The sequence below is a fragment of the Oncorhynchus keta genome, chromosome 4 (genome assembly GCF_023373465.1).
Source record: "Oncorhynchus keta strain PuntledgeMale-10-30-2019 chromosome 4, Oket_V2, whole genome shotgun sequence".
Lineage (NCBI taxonomy): Eukaryota > Metazoa > Chordata > Actinopteri > Salmoniformes > Salmonidae > Oncorhynchus > Oncorhynchus keta.
In genome coordinates this window covers 69,906,190-69,919,282 of record NC_068424.1, presented here as the reverse complement: position 1 = coordinate 69,919,282, position 13,093 = coordinate 69,906,190, and the positions used below count along the sequence as shown (strand labels likewise).

Here is a 13,093-nt window from a genome sequence, read left to right as displayed (position 1 = left end):
AGTCCCCCCCGTCTTGGTCTTGACTAGGTCCCCCCCGGTCTTGGTCTTGACTCAGACTCGATGTTCTCCAGTCTCGGTCTTAACTCATCCACCCCGCCTTGGTCTTGACTCGGTCCCCCCCGGTCTTGGTCTTGACTCGGTCCCCCCCGGTCTTGGTCTTGACTCAGACTCAATGTTCTCCAGTCTTGGTCTTGAATCGGTCTCAAACATAACACTGGTGTGTGAGTGTGCATTGGTGTGAGGGGTTGTGCTGGTGTTGAGAATGTGTGTGTGTGTATTTGTGGGTGTGTGAGGGTTCGTTGGTTTTGTATGTAGGTGTGTGTATGTGCAGTTGCTCTTGCTTTCATGAATATATTTTTTCTGTGATAAAACTAAGATGGTCAATTACATTTATTTAATGATCTATGCTGTAACTCTAACATTACAGAAGAGAGCGATCTTCATAATTTCACACGATTCAAGTCCAAAGTCAAAACTATTTAAATTTATATTCAGATAAAGTAACAATTGTGAAGCAACTCTGGTTCCTTAAATAAGTCTACCACACAAAAACCTCCTTGAAAGTATTTTACTGAGACCATTTAATCGGTCCGTTACAGAGGGTGGAAATTATAGTCACCCACATATAAATACCGTTGGTTTGGACATGGTCACGTGTGCGTGTAAAGGACGTCGCGCTGCTTGCTTAGCGAGTACCACTTCAACCCATACCTGGTGCGAACTCGGGACCTCTGCCTAGCAGACACACGTGACCGTCCTCCTTCAAGAGTCTTAGCCGATCGCAACACCTCAAACGCTAGCTAAGGAGGTGACGCAAGCGGGACACTTCAGGCTGAGGAGTACGTGTCACACATGCCCATGGGATGTGCTTCGCTGCGTGCGTGTACTGTATCAGTCAGTGGTTTATAATAACCGTGATGTGGTGTGTCTGATGCTGGAGTAAGTGTAGCCATGGAAAAGCTGTTCAATCTTCTTATGAAAAGGCAAAGAAAGAGCATGATTTAAATGTTCTTTAATTAGGCAAGTTGGTTAAGAACAAATTCTTATTTACAATGATGGCCTAGGAACAGTGGGTTAACTGCCTTGTTCAGGAGCAGTATCACGAACTTTTACCTTGTCAGCTCAGGGATTCGATCTAGCAACCTTTCAGTTACTGGCCCAAGGCTCTAACCACTAGGCTACATGCTACCCCAAAATGATGGATCTCTATATATAGCACATCTCTCGATAGCTAGATATATATTTAGCTATTGAGAGAGAGATGTGCTATATAGAGAGACAAGGTAATATATATATATATATATAGAGCGAGAGAGAGAGAGCAGAGAGAGATCCATATATACATATATATATTGTGTGTACTGAAGTGTTTCTCTAAATTTGACATGACATTGGTACCAAGCCACACATCACTATGAGGGTATAGGACTGCTCAGAAGAGCCTTGGAACTGTCCCTCACCAGAAACACTCCATCCTGAAACACACACAGCTACATTGATACACACTGTGTGTGTGTGTGTGTGTGTGTGTGTTAGTGAGGCCCACCAGGGGTGGGGGATTCCTGACCTTGTTAACCCATCTGAGAGATGCTTCAGCCTGGCCTCTGGTCACTAGTCCTCTATACCACCCAGGGTCCATGAGTGGGGAACAGCAACCGACCAAAATTGTTAGAATGCAAAAAATAAAGAAAAAACACCCATTGTATCTAGAATCTAGATCCACCAACACACTAGACCGCACACACCGGTCATTACACCTGTTTTTGAATGCTGTTCAATTCATAGGCACTGTATCTATGGGGGTTTTATGCCTGGTTGTGCTTGGTCGGTTTTGTTGTGTTTTGTTTGTGGACCCTAAAAGAATGCAGCCATGGCCCAAATGTTTGCATACTGCAACAGAGCCATCTAGTGGCCAGTGATACTAATTACATGCAGTTTATCATTCTCATTAAAACTTTGTGTGTTTTTTTTTTCCATAAAAGGCTCTGCTGATGTAACTACTGATATACTGTAAAAAGAGTGTTTGATTGATTTGTCCGCTCACCTTCCAAGTGCCTGGTTTTGTGTTGGGGACATTTGAAGGAGGGTGAGGAGGAGTAGGAGGTTTACTGGAGCTGGATCTGTTGGTAGAGAAAATATTCTAGTACAATATGTTAGGAATATTGGCTTGATCTTCATCTCAATTATTCTCCTCTAATTCTCACTCAGAATTTACTGAGTGAACTTGAACCGGTAAAAACACAATTCCTTTCATTGTTGTCATCAAGACTGTCTTTCAATAGTAAAACTGAGAAGGGGAAGGAGCACCTTTAGACTGTTGAGGTACAGCCAAGGGGTTAATGGGAATGGAGAGGTCAAGGTTAGGTTACCCGTTAGAATAGTCTGGTGGCTTTGGGGCCTTTAGTTGAGGTGGCTTCACTATGGCGGGCTGGGGAGAGCTGAATGGACTGTCCTCTTCTGGACACCGTGGGTAGTCACCAAACAGACACAAGAAAGATAGAAGTTAGGCAACACATTGCATTCTCAACCTACTAGTCAATAGTAGCCATAATGGTGGCTATCTGTTTCTACCGAAGCTAACTTTTCTTTGTCTTTGCCAGGCAACTACAGTATGTAGCATAATGGGTCTCCACACACTGACAATGCCTTTCTAATTGCCCCTTGGGTATTAATATTGAATTGAAAAGACCTGACCTGAATAAACAGACTAGGAGACTAAATCAACAGGGCAACAGACAGTTGACAGATAGTAACTTGTAGGAGATGTTAAGGTGATGGTGAGGAGGTTGTTTCTTGGAGGGAGCAGACTGTCCAGGCTTCTTGCTTCGGTCAATCAGGAGGACAGAAAGGGCTGGGGGATAAGCATTTAAGATGTTGCAGAGGTATGATCTGATAGGTTGTTTTAACTAAGGTACCATTGAATTATATTAGGCCCATGTCCGTCCGTTCTAGTCATTTTAATTATATGGTTTTACCTACCTTAGTTGAATGCTACCTCATAGAATGCACTGATTGTCCCAGTATGTAGGAGTGTCTGCTAAATGACTCAAATGTAATCTGTTCTGATTTTCTGTTCTAATTTTACATCGGTGAGCTTGATCTACCGCTAAACCAGGGTTTCCCAAACTCGGGCCTGGGCCCCCCTGGGTGCACATTTAGGTTTTTGCCCTAACACTACACAGCTGATTCACATAACCAACTCATCATCAAGCTTTGATTATTTAATCAGCTGTGTAGTGCTAGGGTAAAACCAAAATGTGCACCCAGGGGGTCCCAGGACAGAGTTTGAGAAACCCTGCTCTAAACCACTATCCTCCTATTCCTTATTGTCATGGTGCTGATCAAATCGGAATAGTCCTGCTTTTACAATAGAAACACAAGCAGCTAAAAGACAGACAGTATGATCTCAGAGTACATGGTCAGAATTACAAAAAAGCCTGCAGCTTTGAATGGCCTCTGAGGGGAGGGGTCTAGCGTGGTTGTGGGAGGTTTGGCCAGCAAGAGAGAGTGACAGAGAGAGGGAGAGAGTTGGAAGCTAAATTAACAACGATTGATTTCAGAAAGAAAGGAGGGTAAGAGATGGACGGATTGTAAAATGAAAGAAACGGTAGGGGTCTGATGCCACTAGATGGCACTGTTGCAGTATGCAAACATTTGGGCCATGGTTGCATTCTTCTTTTAGGGTCCACACACAAAACACTACAAAACCGACCAAGCACAACCAGACACAACTGGTCTAGAGTGTTGGTGGATCTAGATTCTAGATACAATGTTTTTTTTCTATTTTGCATTCTAACAATTTTGGTCGGTTGCTGTTCCCCATGGACATTGGGTGGTAGACTAGTGACCAGAGGCCAGGCTGAAGCATCTCTCAGATGGGTTAACAAGGTCAGGAATCCCCCTCCCCTGGTGGGCCTCACTAACACACACACATTGTGTGTATCAATGTAGCTGTGTGTGTTTCAGGGTGGAGTATTTTTTGGTGTGGGTCAGTTCCAAGGCTCTTCTGAGCAATCCTACACCCTCATAGTGCTGAACCAAGGCAAGGTCTACAACATTCAGATACGTCACCAAGGCAACACATAACACCTGGGCACTGGCCTCATGGGTAGCGAGGTAAACAAACAGCCTCCTCTCTGCTCCGTCAATGGAACCCCTCACAATTATTATTGAACAGATAGTGAGAGAGAATGACAGTGGGAAAAGATGGAGGTCATGTCAAAAGTGACTAGGCTGGATTAAATGCTTTGCCAACACTGTGTCTCGGTGTCATCACCACTAGACCAGCCAGGGGAATTCAAGGGTTTTCAGCTTAGCGTGCAAAGGCAATTAAACATTGGTCATCTAGTTAGCAGGTGCTTTTGTCTACAGCAGGTTACAGTTTACAAACAGATCAGGGACTCAGGCTGTAGGGTTTATTGGCTGTGCACAGATACACACCCATTTGTTGACTTGATGCCTTAATGGCCCAGTGTAGTCAAAAACAAGATGTTGCTGTGTTTTATATACATTTCCACAATATGATATTGGAATAATATGTTGAAATTGTGAAAATGATGACGCCCTTTTAGTGTACGAGCTGTTTGAAAAGGCCACCTGAAATTTCAGCCTGTTTTTGTGGGATGGCGTTTTGGCTTGCCTGGAATAGACCATTGCAAATTTAAGGTATAGTTCCAAATCTCTCTGCCAATAACAGCTATTTTTCAGTTCTCCCTTCCCCACTCAGACCACTCCCAGACAGTCCTAGCTAAATTCTTGCTTGAGGAATTGCTCTTCCAGCTGCAATGTCACAATAATCTATATTTTAAAAATTCCTAAAAACAAAAATGTGCATTTTGGTCTTAATTTAAGGTTAGGGTTAGGCATTAGGGTTAGCAGTGTGGTTAGGGTTGAGGCTAGGGTTAGGTTTAACATCCAATTTTATGACTTTGTGGTTGTGCCAGCTAGTGCTGTGTTGCTGATGCAGAGTTCCCCAGGAGTGAAGGATATGATAGACCACTACACACACCACTCTGACCAGAACCAGCAGTGCAGGAGACACAGTGTGTGCATGTGTGTGTGTGTGTGTGTGTGTGTGTGTGTGTTCTCAATGACTTACCTTGTTAAATAACGGAAAAACAAATAAAAAAGGTGTACAAGGGAAGAGATAACTGAAATAATGAAGCTGGTAGGGAGAAGAGAAGGAACCAGATTTTTATTAGGTGGCCAAATAATCTAATCAAATGTTATTGGTCACATACACATGGTTAGCAGATGTTATTGGTCACATACACATGGTTAGCAGATGTTATTGGTCACATACACATGGTTAGCAGATGTTATTGTGAGTGTAGCGAAATGCTTGTGCTTCTAGTTCTGACAGTGCAGCAATATCTAACAATTCTACAACAACTACCTAATACACACAAATCTAAGTAAAGAAATGGAATAAGAATACACGTATGGATGAGCAATGACTGAGTGGCATAGGCAAGATGCAATAGATGGTGTAAAATACAGTATATACATATGAGATGAGTAACGCAAGATATGTTAACATTATTAAAGTGGGCGGAGCAGTTGCTACAGGTGATACAGCCCGACAAGATGCTCTCAATTGTGCATCTGTAAAAGTTTGTGAGAGTTTTAGGTGACAAGACAAATTTCTTCAGCCTCCTGAGGTTGAAGAGGCGCTGTTGCGTCTTCTTGACCACACTGTCTATGTGAGTGGACCATTTCAGTTTTGTCTGAAAACTTAATGATTGAGTTGGAGGCGTGCATGGCCACGCAGTCACGGGTGAACAGGGAGTACAGGAGGGGACTGAGCACGCACCTTGTGTGGCCCCAGTGTTGCGGATCAGCGAAGTGGAGATGTTGTTTCCCACATTCACCACCTGGGGGCGGCCCGTCAGGAAGTCCAGGACCCAATTTCACAGGGTGGCGTTGAGACCCAGGGCCTCAAGCTTAATGATGAGCTTGGAGGGTACTATGGTGTTGAATGTTGAGCTGTAGTCAATGAACAGCATTCTTCCATAGGTATTCCTCTTGTCCAGATGGGATAGGGCAGTGTGCAGTGTGATGGTGATTGCATCGTCTGTGGACCTATTGGGACGGTATGCAAATTGAAGTGGGTCTAGGGTGTCAGGTAAGGTGGAGGCACACTGCCCTTGTGAGATAATGCAGTCGCATTTGATTGTGAGGAATTCTAGGTCAGGTGGACAAAAGGACTTGAGTTCCTGTATGTTGTTACAATTACACCATGAGTTGTTAATCATGAAACGCACACCCCTGCCCTTCTTCTTCCTGGAGAGATGTTTATTTCTGTTGGCGCGAAACGAATCCCGGTGGCTGTACCGACTCCGACAGTATATCCCGAGAGAGACATGTTTCCGTGAAACAGAGTATGTTACAATCCCTGATGTCTCTCTGGAAAGCAGCCCTTGCCCTAATTTCATCTACCTTGTTGTCTAGAGACTGGACATTGGCAAGTAATATACTCGGAAGCGGTGGGTGGTGTGCGCGCCTCCGATGTCTGACCAGAAGGCCGCTCCATCTTCCTCTTCTGAGGTGACATTGTTTTGGGTGAACCTCTGGAATCAGTTCAAATGCCCTGAGTGGTTCGGACAAAGGATCCACTTCGGGAAAGTCATATTCCTGGTCGTACTGCTGGTAAATTGATGTCGCTCTGATATCCAAAGTTCTTCCCGGCTGTATGTAATAACACTTAAGATTTTCTGGGCTAATAATGTAAGAAATAATACATTAAAAAAACAAAATACTGCAAAGTTTCCTGAGAACTAGAAGCGAGGCGGCCCCTTTGTTGGCGCCATCTTAAGCTAATTCACCATGGAGGGTTTATTTTCATGTTATAAGGTTAACGTTATGAAGCTGCATGTTGTAAGTTAAATGTAGTGTTGTACATATTATACTGGTCGTTTAAAATATTATACCTGTAATTTTTTAATTATGATCATTAAACTGAGAGAAAAATGTGTTTGATTACAAGTGTGAATGTCAATTGCTCTTTGCTAAGAAGCAATATTTGTTTATTTTGACCATTTTAATGGAAAATAATCACAGCAAGGTACTTAATTGTTACCCAGAAATAATTTGATATTGCAATAAAAACGGTTGCTTTGAATCATTAACATATTGCAATTTGACATTATTGTCATGAATCTTTCCCTGGAGGCAGAACTGAGCGATATCCGCTAGAGCTAGATGGTCGAGCTGCAAAGTCAAAATCGGCTATATCATAAAAATTCCTAAGAATTTGTTTTTACTTTTTGGTCTTAATGTAAGGTTAGGCATTTGGGTTAGTGATGTGGTTAATGTTAGGTTTAAAATCAGATTTTATGGCTGTGCCAATGTAGCAGTGTGATGTTGTTCCCCTAGATTATATACCAAGTTGCACACAATGACCAATTCAAATAGGCCAGGTCAAGAGGGGATGTTAATAATTTGATAATAATAATAATAATTCAGTGTATTTTTTTATTTAATTACAGCTGCATAGCTAATGTTTTTCTTTGGTGTACAAACACTTTTTCATATCAATATTGTACATACATGTGAGTGTAAAAGTTTTGTATGTTTTGGTTTGGTCCATCGCGGGTTACCTGTATTTCCATACCCCCTTATTGTTCTCTTTTGCCTGACCTTCGGCTAGCAAGGTATGTTGTCCTTGGCTCCGAAATTGTTTAATATAAAACTGTCATAATGTTACACAATGTACTGTTATGCTACCATAAGTTTGTTACAATGTGGATAATATAAAGATTTATGTTAACAAGTTTCACTGAGCTCGCTAACTAGGGTATCTATTGTAACTTGTGAGTACTTGGGACAGTGTTTGAGTGAGTGTCCATGTGCTTGCGCAGGTGCCTGAGAGCGAGGACCGCACCAAGGGTTAACATAATGTGTGTTGTCTCTTCGTGTGCAGGGCAAATAAAAATAATTCAACTAGCAGACCTCCAGTTGTGGCAGCATCCTAATTAAAAGTACACAACGCAGAACGAACCACGCTACACCAGCTAGTGACCACTCTGCAGATCTGCGTCCAGGGAAAGATTCATGACAATGAATGCCAACACGTCATAAACAAACTAGTGGCTCTTTCCATTCTATGATGCTGCTCCTTCCCAGGAGTTAAGGAGATGATAGACCACCACACACACACCCTCTGCTGCTCATAGACATGGAGAGAGGACCTGGAGCACAGAGCCAGTGCTGCCTGCCTCATTGAGAACACACACACACCCTCTGCTGCTCATAGACATGGAGAGAGGACCTGGAGCACAGAGCCAGTGCTGCCTGCCTCATTGAGAACACACACACACCCTCTGCTGCTCATAGACATGGAGAGAGGACCTGGAGCACAGAGCCAGTGCTGCCTGCCTCATTGAGAACACACACACACCCTCTGCTGCTCATAGACATGGAGAGAGGACCTGGAGCACAGAGCCAGTGCTGCCTGCCTCATTGAGAACACACACACACCCTCTGCTGCTCATAGACATGGAGAGGACCTGGAGCACAGAGCCAGTGCTGCCTGCCTCATTGAGAACACACACACACCCTCTGCTGCTCATAGACATGGAGAGAGGACCTGGAGCACATAGCCAGTGCTGCCTGCCTCATTGAGAACACACACACACCCTCTGCTGCTCATAGACAAGGAGAGAGGACCTGGAGCACAGAGCCAGTGCTGCCTGCCGCATTGAGAACACACACACACTGTGTCTACTGCACTACTCTGACCATAACCGGCAGCACAGGAGACACAGTGTGTGTGTGTGTGTTCTCAATGATTCACCTAGTTAAATAAAAGAGAAGAAAAAAAAGTGGACAAAGTAGCTGGTAGGGAGAAGAGAAAAGAGGGAACCAGATTTGTATTAGGTACAGTAGCCAATTCACAATGGAGGGTTTATTTTCATGTTATAATGTTAAATGTTATGAAGTTGCGTGTCGTAAGCTAAATGTAGTGAAGTTGTATATGGATTTTTTAGGTTGTAATCATTATTAACCTGAGAGAAAAATTGGTTTGAATATGTGGACAATTGATGGTCCCTGTCCAGTTCTTTTGGCTCCATGCTTTCAACACACACACACACACACACACACACACACACACACACACACACACACACACACACACACACACACACACACACACACACACACACACACACACACACACACACACACACACACACACACACCTTCCTCATCTTCTCCCTCACTCCTCAGCATGAGGTCACACGATCAGCTGTGCCCACACTGAACAGAAGAAAATATTTTCAAAATTTAATCACACTGTAAAATAAACATGTCTATTTGACAACGCTGGCCTAGCTCTGTGCACTTTTTTAAAATAGGTTTAAATCAAAAGGACTGAGTCTACCAAAATGTAGGGATTTTATTTAAGAACAGTTGATTTGTTGATTAGATGAACTGCATGTGGCATTTCAGGGCTAGAACAGCATGGATTGTCTGACAATTCCCCAGGTAGGGGAGGGTGTGGATTGTCTGACAGATCCCTAGGTAGGAGAGGGTGTGGATTGTCTGACAGTTCCCTAGGTAGGAGAGGGTTGAGAACATGTAGTAGATAAAGGAGAGGGTTGGGGAAGACTGTAGTAGATAAAGGAGAGGGTTGAGAAACACTGTAGTAGGTAAAGGAGAGGGTTGGGAAACACTGTAGTAGATAAAGGAGAGGGTTGAGAAACACTGTAGTAGATAAAGGAGAGGGTTGAGAAACACTAGTAGATAAAGGAGAGGGTTGAGAAACACTGTAGTAGATAAAGGAGAGGGTTGAGAAACACTGTAGTAGATAAAGGAGAGGGTTGGGGAAGACTAGTAGTAGATAAAGGAGAGGGTTGGGGAAGACTAGTAGTAGATAAAGGAGAGGGTTGGGGAAGACTAGTAGATAAAGGAGAGGGTTGAGAAACACTAGTAGATAAAGGAGAGGGTTGGGGAAGACTAGTAGATAAAGGAGAGGGTTGAGAAACACTAGTAGATAAAGGAGAGGGTTGAGAAACACTGTAGTAGATAAAGGAGAGGGTTGGGGAAGACTAGTAGTAGATAAAGGAGAGGGTTGGGGAAGACTAGTAGTAGATAAAGGAGAGGGTTGAGAAACACTGTAGTAGATAAAGGAGAGGGTTGAGAAACACTGTAGTAGATAAAGGAGAGGGTTGAGAAACACTGTAGTAGATAAAGGAGAGGGTTGGGGAAGACTAGTAGTAGATAAAGGAGAGGGTTGGGGAAGACTAGTAGTAGATAAAGGAGAGGGTTGAGAAACACTGTAGTAGATAAAGGAGAGGGTTGAGAAACACTGTAGTAGATAAAGGAGAGGGTTGAGAAACACTGTAGTAGATAAAGGAGAGGGTTGAGAAACACTGTAGTAGATAAAGGAGAGGGTTGAGAAACACTGTAGTAGATAAAGGAGAGGGTTGGGGAAGACTAGTAGTAGATAAAGGAGAGGGTTGGGGAAGACTAGTAGTAGATAAAGGAGAGGGTTGGGGAAGACTAGTAGATAAAGGAGAGGGTTGGGGAAGACTAGTAGATAAAGGAGAGGGTTGAGAAACACTAGTAGATAAAGGAGAGGGTTGATAAACACTGTAGTAGATAAAGGAGAGGGTTGAGAAACACTGTAGTAGATAAAGGAGAGGGTTGAGAAACACTGTAGTAGATAAAGGAGAGGGTTGAGAAACACTGTAGTAGATAAAGGAGAGGGTTGAGAAACACTGTAGTAGATAAAGGAGAGGGTTGAGAAACACTGTAGTAGATAAAGGAGAGGGTTGAGAAACACTGTAGTAGATAAAGGAGAGGGTTGAGAAACACTAGTAGATAAAGGAGAGGGTTGAGAAACACTGTAGTAGATAAAGGAGAGGGTTGAGAAACACTGTAGTAGATAAAGGAGAGGGTTGGGGAAGACTAGTAGTAGATAAAGGAGAGGGTTGAGAAACACTGTAGTAGATAAAGGAGAGGGTTTAGAAACACTGTAGTAGATAAAGGAGAGGGTTGAGAAACACTAGTAGATAAAGGAGAGGGTTGGGGAAGACTAGTAGATAAAGGAGAGGGTTGGGGAAGACTAGTAGATAAAGGAGAGGGTTGAGAAACACTAGTAGATAAAGGAGAGGGTTGAGAAACACTGTAGTAGATAAAGGAGAGGGTTGAGAAACACTGTAGTAGATAAAGGAGAGGGTTGAGAAACACTGTAGTAGATAAAGGAGAGGGTTTAGAAACACTGTAGTAGATAAAGGAGAGGGTTGAGAAACACTGTAGTAGATAAAGGAGAGGGTTGAGAAACACTGTAGTAGATAAAGGAGAGGGTTGAGAAACACTGTAGTAGATAAAGGAGAGGGTTGAGAAACACTAGTAGATAAAGGAGAGGGTTGGGGAAGACTAGTAGATAAAGGAGAGGGTTGGGGAAGACTAGTAGATAAAGGAGAGGGTTGAGAAACACTATAGTAGATAAAGGAGAGGGTTGAGAAACACTGTAGTAGATAAAGGAGAGGGTTGAGAAACACTGTAGTAGATAAAGGAGAGGGTTGAGAAACACTGTAGTAGATAAAGGAGAGGGTTGAGAAACACTGTAGTAGATAAAGGAGAGGGTTGGGGAAGACTAGTAGTAGATAAAGGAGAGGGTTGGGGAAGACTAGTAGTAGATAAAGGAGAGGGTGTGGGGAAGACTAGTAGATAAAGGAGAGGGTTGGGGAAGACTAGTAGATAAAGGAGAGGGTTGAGAAACACTAGTAGATAAAGGAGAGGGTTGAGAAACACTGTAGTAGATAAAGGAGAGGGTTGAGAAACACTGTAGTAGATAAAGGAGAGGGTTGAGAAACACTGTAGTAGATAAAGGAGAGGGTTGAGAAACACTAGTAGATAAAGCAGAGGGTTGAGAAACACTGTAGTAGATAAAGGAGAGGGTTGAGAAACACTGTAGTAGATAAAGGAGAGGGTTGAGAAACACTAGTAGATAAAGGAGAGGGTTGGGGAAGACTGTAGTAGATAAAGGAGAGGGTTGAGAAACACTGTAGTAGATAAAGGAGAGGGTTGAGAAACACTGTAGTAGATAAAGGAGAGGGTTGAGAAACACTGTAGTAGATAAAGGAGAGGGTTGAGAAACACTGTAGTAGATAAAGGAGAGGGTTGGGGAAGACTAGTAGTAGATAAAGGAGAGGGTTGAGAAACACTGTAGTAGATAAAGGAGAGGGTTGAGAAACACTGTAGTAGATAAAGGAGAGGGTTGAGAAACACTGTAGTAGATAAAGGAGAGGGTTGGGGAAGACTAGTAGTAGATAAAGGAGAGGGTTGGGGAAGACTAGTAGTAGATAAAGGAGAGGGTTGGGGAAGACTAGTAGATAAAGGAGAGGGTTGGGGAAGACTAGTAGATAAAGGAGAGGGTTGGGGAAGACTAGTAGATAAAGGAGAGGGTTGGGGAAGACTAGTAGATAAAGGAGAGGGTTGAGAAACACTGTAGTAGATAAAGGAGAGGGTTGAGAAACACTGTAGTAGATAAAGGAGAGGGTTGAGAAACACTGTAGTAGATAAAGGAGAGGGTTGAGAAACACTGTAGTAGATAAAGGAGAGGGTTGAGAAACACTGTAGTAGATAAAGGAGAGGGTTGAGAAACACTGTAGTAGATAAAGGAGAGGGTTGGGGAAGACTAGTAGTAGATAAAGGAGAGGGTTGGGGAAGACTAGTAGTAGATAAAGGAGAGGGTTGGGGAAGACTAGTAGATAAAGGAGAGGGTTGGGGAAGACTAGTAGATAAAGGAGAGGGTTGAGAAACACTAGTAGATAAAGGAGAGGGTTGAGAAACACTGTAGTAGATAAAGGAGAGGGTTGAGAAACACTGTAGTAGAAAAAGGAGAGGGTTGAGAAACACTGTAGTAGATAAAGGAGAGGGTTGAGAAACACTGTAGTAGATAAAGGAGAGGGTTGAGAAACACTGTAGTAGATAAAGGGGAGGGTTGAGAAACACTGTAGTAGATAAAGGAGAGGGTTGAGAAACACTAGTAGATAAAGGAGAGGGTTGAGAAACACTGTAGTAGATAAAGGAGAGGGTTGAGAAACACTGTAGTAGATAAAGGAGAGGGTTGGGGAAGACTAGT

At 43.1% G+C, this 13,093-nt stretch overlaps 1 protein-coding gene across 5 annotated transcripts in view; it reads right to left on the bottom strand.

The window, feature by feature from the left end:
• syce3 (synaptonemal complex central element protein 3) overlaps positions 1-13,093 on the bottom strand; it is a 49,789-nt gene that overhangs the window by 8,057 nt on the left and 28,639 nt on the right. For 2 of the 5 annotated variants that reach the window (XM_052514311.1, XM_052514345.1), the window contains exons 3-5: positions 2,370-2,457; positions 2,045-2,120; positions 1,568-1,619 (exon numbers count right to left, since the gene is read on the bottom strand). The gene's annotated coding sequence lies outside the window, so the exon portion shown is untranslated. Of the gene's footprint in view, positions 1-1,567; positions 1,620-2,044; positions 2,121-2,369; positions 2,458-2,754; positions 2,852-2,979; positions 3,819-13,093 lie in introns of those variants that run through there. The other 3 variants (XM_052514306.1, XM_052514333.1, XM_052514322.1) reach the window with 3 other exon arrangements.